This window comes from Excalfactoria chinensis, chromosome 6 (genome assembly GCF_039878825.1).
Source record: "Excalfactoria chinensis isolate bCotChi1 chromosome 6, bCotChi1.hap2, whole genome shotgun sequence".
Classification (NCBI taxonomy): domain Eukaryota; kingdom Metazoa; phylum Chordata; class Aves; order Galliformes; family Phasianidae; genus Excalfactoria; species Excalfactoria chinensis.
This window is the reverse complement of record NC_092830.1, coordinates 2,411,108-2,423,908: the sequence shown is the minus strand read 5'-3', so window position 1 is coordinate 2,423,908 and position 12,801 is coordinate 2,411,108. Positions and strand designations below refer to the sequence as shown.

The 12,801-nt window shown below is 44.6% G+C and overlaps 1 protein-coding gene across 1 annotated transcript in view; it reads left to right on the top strand.

Moving 5' to 3' along the window:
• SGMS1 (sphingomyelin synthase 1) overlaps positions 1-12,801 on the top strand; it is a 70,314-nt gene that overhangs the window by 7,385 nt on the left and 50,128 nt on the right. The window contains exon 2 of the mRNA XM_072340724.1: positions 7,596-7,707. The gene's annotated coding sequence lies outside the window, so the exon portion shown is untranslated. The remainder of the gene's footprint in view (positions 1-7,595; positions 7,708-12,801) is intronic.

Sequence of the window (12,801 nt, the reverse complement as noted above, 5' to 3'; positions counted from 1 at the left end):
TGTTGGTAGAGGAAGCCTGCTTTTCTGACCCCAGCCAGTGGAGGAGGGCTCAACCCTTCCTTTCTATTTTTGGTTTTACTGACACTGTGCAAAATCTTGTATGATGTACTGCTTTTGGTTTTGTGCTTCAGGAAATACTGCAGATGGCTTTGCATGTTGCTTTTAAGCTGATTTGGTACTTAGTGTGCCTTGTGCTAACCAATTTTGTCCCTGCCATAAGAAAAAGAGACAGCAAAGCCTGGTTTTACTGTCGTGTTGCAGTTGTGATTTGCTCTTGATGTTGTGTGTTGTTAAATGCTGAAGTGGTAACACGCTCTTTGGTATTTTAGAGACTGAAATTATTCTGAGCTTTGGCCCAAGCTGAGTTTTCACATAAAATCTGCGGTTAATTCTACTTGTTAGTGCCAAAAGTCTCATCAGGGACGCTCATGGAGAGGACTCACTGAGCTGACCAAAGTTGATTCCAACCTCTTTTCTTTGTTGCTTTCATTTTTTTGCATGCTGAAGTGGTGTTACTTCTTGCAGTTCCTGCGTGCCTGAGGTCTCTGACCACACAGAGGGAACCCCAGCTTGTTGGTGAGACCCAAATTGTGAGGATGAGTTGCCTGGGTGACTACCTCACAACAAAGGAAATGGCTGACCAAACTGCACAGCTTTCTGCGTGTATGTTTTTGGCAGTGTCATAACTTGGTGTTTTATTGTTGTCACGCTCCTTAGGTTCTGCTAGTGTTTTGTAACATAAACATACTGAAGTTTATGGTATTGCCTTGATGCGAACCTACATCTAGTGAACTTAGCAGAAAAGCATTTCCATAACTTCCAAATCACTTTCTTAAGAGATGGACTTTTTACATATAGTTGCTTCTACATTAGCAGTGCCGTTTGAGATAACCTCCTTGATGAATAAAGCCACTAATGGAAGCTGGTGCAAGTCAGCCTGTGGTTGGGAATTTCCTGGCAGAGGCCGACAGCAAAACCACAGCCCAAAGAAACGTGCACCTGGAGCTATGGGACAAAGAGCCAGTGGAGCTCAGTGAGGACTGGGTACTGAAAAGTGCCTTAATCACCAGCTGCTGCTGGGACTATGTGGTGGGGCCGCTGTGGTTGTCGAGATCAAGGAACCAAGTATATGGAGGGCATGCCATCTTTAAGTGAAAAGGGCTTTCAGCTGGAAAAGGAGGTACTTTCTTGCAGCTTCTGAGCCATAATATTTTAAATAGGCCTGTCTTCCAGCTCTGTAACTGGGGGTGATTGAGTTGTGTTGAACTGAGTGTTCTATTTGAAAGTCCTGTTGACTGTCATGATTTTGTCTCTGATGACTGATAGCCTTAATTCCCCATCTTAAGTAACCACTAAAATAACAAGCTAGGGGCAGATTTCTATTTTTAAGATAGTATGAACATTGTGAAACTTCAGTGCTTATAGATGATCTACTGGTAGCTAGATTTCACTTTTGCAGTTGAACTGGGGGTCAGGCTGCAAGGAAGCTCCTTATGTTTTATGCTATTCTGGTTTTCCAGAGCCACTTAGTGAGAAGGATCCCATAAGTTTTGTCTTACTCTCAGCAGCAGAAAGGTTTTCCTACCTTGATCTGCTCCTAATGAAGAGAGCAAGAATGCAGTGGCACCCTTTGAATAGTTTTTGCTTCTCTCTTCTTGCTATAACAACTTAAAAATATATATATATATTATTATTCTCCATTATTGTTGTGCTTCAACTTTTGGTTTACTGTAATTTTGTTTGTGCAGAGCTCGGAAGGCTCAAGGAAGAAACTTGCTGGCAGTATCTGAAGGAGTTGCATCTCTTTACTGTGCAAATGCTGAAATCTTAATCTTGCTTTCATATCTCTTGGAGCTAAAATGTTTTTGGATAAACAAAGCATTTCACATACTGTATGAAGCATTTGCAGGCTGCCCCCTCCTGGAATGCAGCCACTGGGAATGCTGCAGGAGAACAAGGAACCCTGGCATAGCTGAGGGCTGGGAGTGGGCTGCTTGGGGCGATGTGTCAGATGCAGATGTCCATTTTGATTGGGGTGCTACAACCCAAGCCATTTTTTAATGTGAAAAACTTCTGTATTCTGTAACCAGCTTTATTTTTGTATGAAATGGCTGACAGCTATTTTTTCTCCCCCAAATTGTCATCAAATATTACTGTGCAGCTAAGCCACATGATGTATTTCTGCAGTGTGCTTGAGGAATGCCATCTTGACAGCCTGATCACGTTCTGCTCTAGAAAAACAGACCAGGAGCAGAGGCAGCAATGTGGTTGGGAAGGGGTCTGGTGAGTATAGTTTAGCACCAGGTACTTGGAGATAAGGGCGTGTGATCGTGAGGATCAGTTGTGGTGCTTGGGGATCTTAGTTCTGCTTTTTAGGAATGGTGGAGGAACCTGTTTCTGTATAATTTTTCTTGTGGAGGAAACTCGCATTTCTGGTATTTGCTGTTTTGTGGGAAGAAAGGTGTTCTCAGACCTCTCCCATGTGTTATTACAGTGTGTTCTCAACCTGTGGATTATAACCTGCCTTCTGTTTGTGAGAGGGGGAAAACCAACACCTTGTGACATCTTAAAAACTAGGTAGTGGTGTGAACGTACCTGCTTGAATCTGTGAGTAGCCTGGAAACCAGAAATGGGGATTTCTTTTCACACATCTGCTTGGGAGATGAGAAGCAGCAGTGAGTGGAAACCCAAGCTGCACACAGTAGCATGTAGGCTTCCCATCAACGCTGCAACGGATGTGTTGAACCCTTTGCCAGGTCATGTTGTGGACACGTTTTAATGGAATCAAGGGGAGCTGAACAAATATTTGGATAAGATAGTCCTGAAGGGTTCTAAATACAGACTCAGGAAACTCCTGTGGCTGTAATTAGTCAAAGGCTCCGATGGAGTCGGAGTGCACAGCTCAGCTGCGCTCACACCTTGGTTGGGTTGGTGCAGTAGAACAGTTGTGAACTTGTTTTGTTGCACAGGGATGGTGGGAAAATAAAAGTACTGAAGCTTATGGTGACTGGATTCAGGGCTACTAACAGAAGAGATGAATGCCAAACTTAGTGGTTCATAGCAGCACCAAAGGGAATCTCTGCAAAAAGTACACCCAGGTCTCGCAGGTGAAGCTTCCTTGAGCAGTGAGGTGAAGTGAAAAAGGAGGCAGAAATGGATGCTTGCTCAAGCACTGTGTATATGGCAATATTAGCTATTCGGTACTATCACGATTGTCTTGTAAATGTGCTCTGTAAATATGGTCCATGTACAAAGTATTGAACAATATTTTAAAAGCTAATGTATTCATCTTTAAGCCAAGAAGTTTCCTTTATGAATTCTACGTCAATGCTGCTAACAGTACATATTTTATATTCAGAAGGTCTTTAACTGCTTCAGTAACTTAGGGAAGGCTGCTTGGAAGCATTTTTGGCATATTTGCTGGGTAACTGAAGAATGCTGATGTGTGGTTTTTTTGTTTTGTTTATTTCCAAAAACCTCCCCAGCACATCTGCTGTCCTATTAAGTACACCTTGGCCTCTCTGCTCTAGAAAGCCATTGGCATCCAGTAGTACTTCTGGAATTGAATGCAGTAAGTGCTGTGCGCCCTGTACCCTTGCTGGGTAGCTGACAAAGCAGGCATTCAGTCACCACTGAAGGATCATGTTCCCAAAAGCGAATCTGAACTAGCATTTTTAACCCTCGTAGAGCTGAAAACCAGCACAACAGGTCTGGTTTTGTGCTGCACTTGTTTCTTTTCACCTCTCCAGGTTGCAGTCTGTAACTGAGCTCATCACAAAACCAACCCCAAGTACTTAATGGTAAATGGTGTCACAAAGTCCAGTAGAAACACTGAAGCCTCCTGTTTGGAAGGGAAAGTGATGCCTTGGTGTTTCGTATCAATTCTTCATTGTAAGGATGCAAAGATGGGACACGTTGAAGGGTCTGTTGTTTTCAAACATGTGGGAAATGGAAAGAGCTGAGTTTAAAGTGATGTGGTTTGCTTTTGAGTCAGCTTGATCTCACACCCGAAAGCATTTCTGTCATGAGCTCAGTATAAATTCTGATGCACAATATTGGTTTTCGGTGGAGGTGAACCATTTCTGTCTCCATCCCCTTCACCTCATGTGGCCTATTCTTGGCATGGAGTCCTCAGCTCATAACCAGTTTTCTTCCAGATTCTAGCAGGTCAAAACAAGTACAGACTGATGGAAAATGATCCAGCTGCGATGTCAGTCACAGGTTTCGTGGGCAGAAATAAGCAGTATTGTTCAAAGTTGTTGTCAGTACTGACAGAAGATGGGAAACTCCAATCTTGTTACCATATATTCCAAGAGCAGCAGCTTCCTTGTTGCTACAGCCTTTGCCTGGTGAACACACTGCATGTTACACAGAAGGTCATGGAATGAAACACAGGCCTGTAATTTCCTGGTTGATTTTTGGGTAGAGGCATGTTATCTTTTTTACGTAGGTTTCCTGGTTGCAAATTGAGGAAATCCATGATGGGTTTGCCAGTATTCAAGGCGTGTGCATTTTGGAAGCTTGTTTAGCAGCAGACAGTGCATCATTCAGAAAGCTCTTATCATAGATTCATACAATGGTTTGTGTTGGAGGGGATCTTTAAGATCCTCTCATTCCAACCCCCTGCTGTAGGTCGGGACACCTCCCTCTAGCCCAGGTTGCTCACAGTCCCATCTAGCCTGGCCTTCAATGCTTCCAGGGAGGGAGTATCCACAACTTCTATGGACAACCTGTTCCAGTGTCTCACCACCCTCACATAAAGGATCTCTCCCTAATATCTAGTCTGAATCTACCCTGTTCCTGTTTAAAACCATTTCCCCTCATCCTGTCACTTCCTGCCATTATAGAAAGTCCATCTCCAGCTTTCCAGCAGGCCCCTTTCAGGTGCTGGATGGCTGTTATAAGGTCCCCGCAGAGCCTTCTCTTCTCCAGGCTGAAGAGCCCCAGCTCTCTCAGGCTGTCAGCAGGGTCTCGCCCTGTTGCAGCAGGATACCTTGAGATGAGCATCAAAGCTGAAGACTTTTCCAGTATTGATTCAGAAAATACGGTCTGTCTAAATAATGAGACCTCGTGTTTCTGTAACACACGGTAATCATCTAGGCAGGTCCACGCTGAACAAAACACCGAATATGCTGAAAATTACCAGGCTGAACTATGAAATGCTCTCTTTCTCTCTCTCTCTCTCTTTTTGGTTGTTCATTGAGAGAGGAATGGTGATGCTGGAAACAGTGGAAAAGATCAACTGTTTCATGTGAGCGGAATTGTTGTTTCTTGTGTACTTGTGGTTTAGTTTTGTACATTGTGACCCAAAAGGAAATCCAGGCAGTGGTCAGAGGGCGTTTGGGGTCTGCTTAGTTCTCACTGGAAGCTGACTTTCCTGCCTATGACTTCTGTGTCTGCTGTGGTTCAGTAAGGGACTTAAACATTATGGCCTCTTAACTGGTGCTGACACTTTTAAGTGCCATGCTTTGTCAATAAACATAATCAAGATGTGGTGGTGTGTTATTTTTGCTGGCATCATACAGATGTCTGAGCTGTGAGAATGATCCTAGTTGTTTCCTTCCACAGAAGGGCAGAACCATTCAGTAGTGATGGAAGTGCTTGCTGGACGCATCATCTTCTGTTTTGTTGGATCTCTTCATGGGCTCAGGGGCTCATCCTCGGGATAAGTCTTGCTGCTTCACAGGACTGTGTTGCCATTGGTCGTAAGACCATCAGCTTTCTTGGGGTTTTGAAAAATTAGGGCTGGCTTTTGCAGCATGTCAACTGCTGTGCTAATTTCTTCCCGTGCAAAAAAGCTGAAGGGGATGTAACACTTTGTTGTGCAGTGATTAAAAATCCAGTGTGTGGCAGTGGGCAATTGCCTCTAAAGCTTCCTAAAATGGAAGTAGGAGCCGAAATATTTTGCCTTTTGCAAACAAAGTCAAAGAGTAAATTGGATATAGCAGCAAGATGCTTTTCCCAGCAGTTGGCAGCTGGTTAATCCAGCTTCTGCAGACATTCTCCTGATCTTGCTCTTTATACTAGAGAAGGGTGTAGGAACAGCCTACTTGCACTACGTTTGTAGTGCTGCTGCTTGTGTGTACTTATTGGGTGAGGAGAATCCCTGTCTCCAGAGCTCCATATCTGTGCTTTGCAGACAGAGCTGACATACAGGACAAGGAGGAATTCTGTGGCTTTGATAGTGGCTCTTGGTACTTAGTTACAGACTCATGCTCTCTGAAATTGTTTCGGCTGTTGGTTCACTTACAGTTCTGCACAGATGATCATGGTGGTAGCATTCATCTCTAAAACATCTGGATGTTAACGGAAGAGATTGCATGCTCTTTCTGGAAGTCTTGTAGCTTCTCCAAGCAGCTGTCTATTTAAGTGCAGTAGGTGCAGGTTCAGCCCTGAGCCTGCTTTGAGCCTGAGGTGGGTGGGTGTGCACATACCTGCTGCTGCAGTGCGTTGGATCAGACAGTGTGAAACGGGGCATATAAGGGAGGTAAGGGAGGCCTTTATTTCTGAAATGCACACAGCATGTAATACATCAAATTACAGAATCACCAAGGTTGGGAGAGACCTCCCAACATCAAGGATCAGTTTGCTCAAAAAGCACTGCATGGCCACGTGTGCGCCACAAGCAGGCAGAATGAGCTTTATCAAATGAACATTATCAGGCAATCCTAGAGTCCATCTGGGCAGGAATCACTGCTTGCTTTTTGCTAGAGAGTAGCTTGTATTCAGTTCTGCTTCAGATGGAATTTTTCCCCGCTGGTGTTTGGATGGAAGTGTCTGAGCAGCAGTTTTCCAAAGAATGAGAGGGGAACAGGGCCATCTGTTTATCCTTACCTACTCACTGTGCTGAGCTGGCCCTGCCTTGCTGCTTCTTGGCAAGTGGCAGAGCTCCAGTCTCCCCATTCTGGTCTCCCTCAGAAAGTGCAGGACTAGATGACGAGCGCATTCCTTTCAGTTGTCTGCTGCTGCCAGCCCTACCATTGGCTGGTGCACAAACTTGATAAGAGCTGAGTGACTAAGGAACAGGAAAAAGCCTGTTGCCATTGTGCCACCCTTGGAGGATGCTGGTTGAGCACATTTTGGTTTTACGTTTTGTCTTTGCTTTGGTGCAAGTGCTTTCCTTCTTGTAAGTGAACTTGGTTAGCTTGAAGGACCACCACAGAAGGCTTTCAGCCCTCTTCCTGTGCTCCCTTTGTGCCAGCTCAGCAGTTATCTCATTTCTGATGCCTGGTTCAGAACCGAGGTGGCTTTACCAGCTCCACTCAGAGACTATATGGGGATATATTTCCTTCCAGCCTTTCCTCCCTCCGTGCAGTGTCGTGCTCCACTGGATAAGGGGCAAGAAGTGCTCCAGACCCCTCTAGATGTAACAAATGCCGCCATAGACCTTGTATAGACATGGGTATCTTCTGTCTCCATATCTGTAGGGAAATACTTTTAAAAATAGCTGCCTGTGTCAGCGCATTGCTTTACTGTATATCCCAGCTGTGGGTAGATCTAGAGAGAATCTTTGTGTTGCAATCCCCTTAATGTTTTTAATAGGAGGCTGGCCAGTAGTCCTGCTTTCTTAACACACAATGTCTTGGATTTTGCAGTGACCCTTTGAGGACGTGAGCAGCAGCCAGCAGCAGGTCTTCTGGGCTGTCATGGTCACAGCGAGCTTCTAACCTGATGAGTCGAGCACTCTGCGCTGGAAAGCAATTCCAAGTAAGCAAGGAGATTTTGCATTTTGAAGGATGTGTGTTTTGGAGCGGTGCACTTTTCAATATGTTGTTTACTGTAAACTGATACTAAATGTGACCTGGATTTGGATGCATTCTTGTTTTGGACTTAAACAGATGAGTATCCATTTTGCTTTGGATTAATCATTTTTTGCATGTGTGCCAGTGGCAGCCTTCAGTGCTGGAAGCAGCCTGTGGTCCTCACTTGGGTAGTTGTAACAACTGACTTCATGTCCTGCAGCTGCATGGCAGTATTTCTTTTGGCACTCGTGCCAGCTGGTTTTTCTGAGTGAGCCTTCCATTGAAAATCAGTGCTTGCTAGCAAACGTAGAATGATTCAGTCCGTTTTCTGTTAGCTTAGATATTGTTTGTGCCAGTCTGGCAATCTCCATTCAAGAAAACAGTCCAGCTCCAATACTGAATTGTAAAATCTTAGAAGTCAACATAAAGATGGGTTTGGTTGGTGTCTTTTTCCTTCCTGCTGAGGTTAACTAAGAACAGAACTTCAGAGGGTGTAGTTTGTGTATAAATACCATAAAAAGGCTACTTACAAGGCAACCTTTGCCCTCATGGTGGTTGAAATCAGAGTGATCTATAGAGTGGACGAGACAGAGAGGTGGAATGCCTAATTTCTGTTCTCATTTCTGACTTAAACATAAATAAATTGACCCACACAGAGAAAAATAAACTGTGCGTGTTCCCTTTCTTGTTGTTTATCGTTATGGTTTGTTTTTTTGTTGTTGTTGTTTCCTGCCCCCCCTCCCCCTTTCAGTCATGCTTTGAAGCTGCCCAAGGATTTGTTGAGGGGCATCTTTTAAAGTTCTTTTACTGTTGTGTTGGGTTTGATATGTGCTGAAAGGCTCCAAGACTAATGCAGGAACTGTAAAACGAAAGCAAGAGCTATTGGACTGTAGAGATGTTTGAGAAGCAATTATTTGTTTAACCTGAGTGACTAGCACACTGAATGAAACAAGGCATTGGTGCCCACAGCCTTTGGCTAGGAAAGTGCTTTTTCTCTAGAAGTGCTTGAAAACTGGTGAGACTAAACTGGCTGGTCCTGAAGGATAGAGCAGAAAAGCAGCTCTCTGCTGTGGTTCCTCCTAATCCAGTTGTAATTCTCCCTACAAGTGCCCTGAGCCAGGTTGGTTTTAGGGAAGCTGGGCTTAGCCGGTCTCCTACCACAGTCACGGGACTGCGTGCCTCAACTCTCAACTGCTGTAAACATTGGGTAGTGCTTCTATAGATACCATCAACAATATGGTCAGTAAACAAATAATGAGAAGAATGCCATGACTTAAAATCAAAGCTGCTAAAAAGGAGTCATCTGTGTGTGTGTGCGCGCGTTGCAGGTAAGGTTAATTGTTCTGGGCGGGAGTTAATTCTGTTGTTGCTGCTTTCTAAAAGCTGGCATCTATGTGGTGGCTGTTCTAGACATGAAACCTGAGCTTGCTGAGAACTGAAGACACTTGTGCCAGACAGCAGAACCGTCTGTTGCTGTATTGATTCAACCTTTATTTCCTCTGGGTTCAATATACAGACCTGGTAAATAACAGAGTAATCTATTACTTGAGTTGACTGCAGGCTTAATAGGGGTTGAACATAAGTAGGTGTAGTGCAAGGCTACTGTATTCCCACTATCTGAGAAAAATTCAAACCGAGTGCTGTTGGAGATGCAGCATGCCTTGTAATTCATGTTGAGGAGTTCCTTGCAGACACCTGAATACCTCCAAGGTCTGTCTGATTTGTGTGCTTGTCTCACTGTATGGCAGTGCTGCAGGGTCACAAAATACATAGGCGGCTCCTTGCTGAAATCTAGGGGTCTAACATCATGGAAATGAAGGTACTGCTGGCTCTTAATGGCATTTCTTTTGTGAATCAGTTCCAAAAATATCTTTTTCCTCACCTGTTAGATTTGTAGAACATGAGCCTTAAAATAATCCAGGGAACCTCTTGTAGAAACAGAACTCGTCCTTCAGCTTGACACTGAACTTGCTGGCTGAATTTCTTTTAAATCAAAACTTGCTCTCCATGCAAGCCAGTGTTTGCTGGATATGAGTGTAACAGTGACTAATGCAAGCAGATACTATGCTGCTCAAAGCTGTCTTTTAGGGCCGGAACTTAATTTGTCTTAATGACTTCTGCTGAAATTTACTAATGCCAGGTACATACCACGTGTAACTGCACTGAACAGAGCCCCAAGGTATGTGTGTCTTTCTGTAAAGATTGATGCTGAAGTTGTCTGTTTAGAAACAGAAAAATGAGTATGAATATATCTTGGGCTTGAAATGCTTGAAATTAAATTCCAGCACAGGCTACTTGATAGTTAACAGCCATTGAGGTTTCCAGCCTTCAGACCGACGTTTAAGAAAACCACTGAAATGTTAAATGCATGGGAGATGGTCTCTATGAAAAGCACTGTCAGTAGTTTCTGGGTGTTGGCTTGCACAGGTTGAGAGCACCTTGGGGATAGTGATTAGTCACGTAACTGCCTTCAAATAGGTTTTCTGGGTCAAATAGGGTTTTGTGGTGCTGGTGTTTAAGCGATTACTTTGCTGCCAGGAATGCCTGAGCTCGGAGCTGCTGCGTATTCAGTCCTTGCTCGCTCCCTGCAGTGGCACCGGACCATTTCCGGTTTCCTCTCAGTTTTGCTTTGCTCCCCTGCAGCCCTGCCCCTGCTTTTCCCAGCTGCACACAAACTGTTGCATCTGAACTCCTGCACAAGTGGAAGCAGCAGGTCAGCTCAGCAGGACTTGCAGGTGGCTCTGGCTCTAAGTGGTGCACAGGTTGCGTTTTAAAGTCTACAGTGAATCCATGCAGTCCGCAGTACCTGGGAATACTGGGATCTAATCTGTGCAACTGCTGCCTCTGCCACGTTGTGCACCCTGAGGAGGTAAGTCCCAGAGAGGAGTGATGGTTCATTGTCATGGCGGTAATTGGAAAACAAAGGTCTAACTTGAGTTTGGAGCAGGTATTTTGTGTATCCTTTGCTCAGATGGATCTTATTTGACCCCAGTAGCTTCCCTGGTCTTTGCTGCTTATTAAATAGCGTAGCTGGCTCCTGGCAAATGAGTGCCACAAAGCAGGGTGTTATCAGCAGTTTCAGCCTTGTTTCCTCATGCATTTCCTTAGAACATGGGGCTTGGGAGAGGCAAAGGGTGCAACAGCAGGAAGTGACTGCAGCTTATGGAAATAAGCCACACCTGCCTGTAGTTAGTCCCTAATCCATGGAGTGCATCTTCCTTCTCTGTGCTGTGCGGTGCTGTGTTAGCACAGGACTGGCCCTCTGTTCTGGCTCCGAGTTGATCTGAGGCTGGTTCTTGGCATACAGGAGGTAGGGAACAGGCCTTCTGTCCTGATTTGTGTCCTGTTTCCTCACGTTCCTTTTTAGTTTTCCCTGAATTTCTGTCAAGGTTCCCAGCTTTTTGTTGGGGTTTGATGTCCCATCATGGGCAAGCGTCAAAACTGCTGGTAGCTGCCCTTGTGCCCTGCTTGCAGAGCCGATGTACAGATGTGTGTGCTCCATCTGAAAAGCACTTAGTGATAACTTTGTGGGAACTTCTTTCACTTCCTTTGGAGGCTGAGCATGAACCTGGGGCTGCTGCCTGTTCCCCCAGCTCTTAGCATGCAAGTAAAATTTCAACTATTATTACTAACAGCAAACGTTGTTTGGTGTTGAAGTCATGCTGGAAGTGAACAAGATGGGCTTGTTTGATTTCATGGGGGGCACCATCTTGCTGATCTCTAATTTTAACATTTTCACTGCCTGGCTGTGTGTTAGAATTGCAAAGCTAAAGCAAGCTGGGTGTGCAGTTAAGGGAAACTTGTGTTCATTCAGAGCCTATCAGTTCATTTGTTAAATGTTCTTCTGTGTTCTCATGGATTTGTATTTAGGAGATGTTTTTAAATGAGAAGGCTTTTCCTAGCCTTCCTCTGCTGTCCCTGTTTCCAGTGAATAGTTGAAAGGCTTTCAGCAACTGATTTGACAGGAGATTTGCACGTAGTTCTTAGGAAGCCAAATTGCTATATCTGATTCTTTTTGTTCCATGGTGATAAGTATGTAGGAAAGGATGGGTAGAGTATTTGGTTTTAAAATGCTGATGGGTGCTTGTCCCAGCTGTTAAAGAACATCTGTGTCCAGGCTGCAGCCTGGCAGGTTGAAATGCCATCTTGTGTGGACATGCCTCTTGGGTTCCTCCCTGACCTTTTTTGGGCTGCAGAGCACTTTGCTTCAGCCACCAGACATTGATGTACTGTTAAATTCCCCAAGCTTTGCTAATTGCTTCTTGGAAAGCTCCTGTAAATGCAGCCTGGGGACGCCCTGACCTGTACAGCATGTCTGGAAGGGCAGCTGGCAGCAGAGGTGCCTTGCACAAACACTTTTTATTACTCAGATATGTTCTCTACTCCTAAAGTTGCTCCAGTTGCTTGGTAGAAGCTGTCACTGATTCAATAAAGGCAGTGCCCTCCTTAGCCTAAAATCTGGACAGTCTGCATCTGACACCATAAATGCTCTTCATTGTGCCAGTTTGTCCGGCTCCCTGTTCTGAAACTGTTTGTCATGCACGAGGAGTGTTAAGGAAACCAGAAGCAGCTTTGAAATCAATCTCAGTAGGCAGGGTAGATTCAGACTGACAGGTCTGGGCACAGCAGTCAGCAGGGGTAGCACCTCCTTATCGGTTGTGGTACCTCGCTTGCTCTTCTCTCGATGTGTTTTATGTTCTGTGAATTAGTTTTCTGAGGAGTTTCTGTGGGCAGGCAGTTGAAAATTGGGAATGCAAAAGCACAGAATCTGGTTTTGCATTGCTCTACAGTTCTTGCTAATGCTGTCCAAACCCCCACACAGTTTATCTGGCAAACCGACTGCTAAATAGATGATCTAATTTCCAATGAATGCTGTGATCTTAAATATTGCTCTACATCACAGGAATTACTTGAAAACTGTTGTGTGTTCCTCGAGCTGTCAGTTGTCTTTCGGCATCCTCTTTGTGCTCTTTCATCGTTAAGACGTGTTCTGAAGCTCAGATAACTTACCTGTCAGTAGCTATGGGGATGTCTCTTCTCATCTCCGGCTCCTTAACCA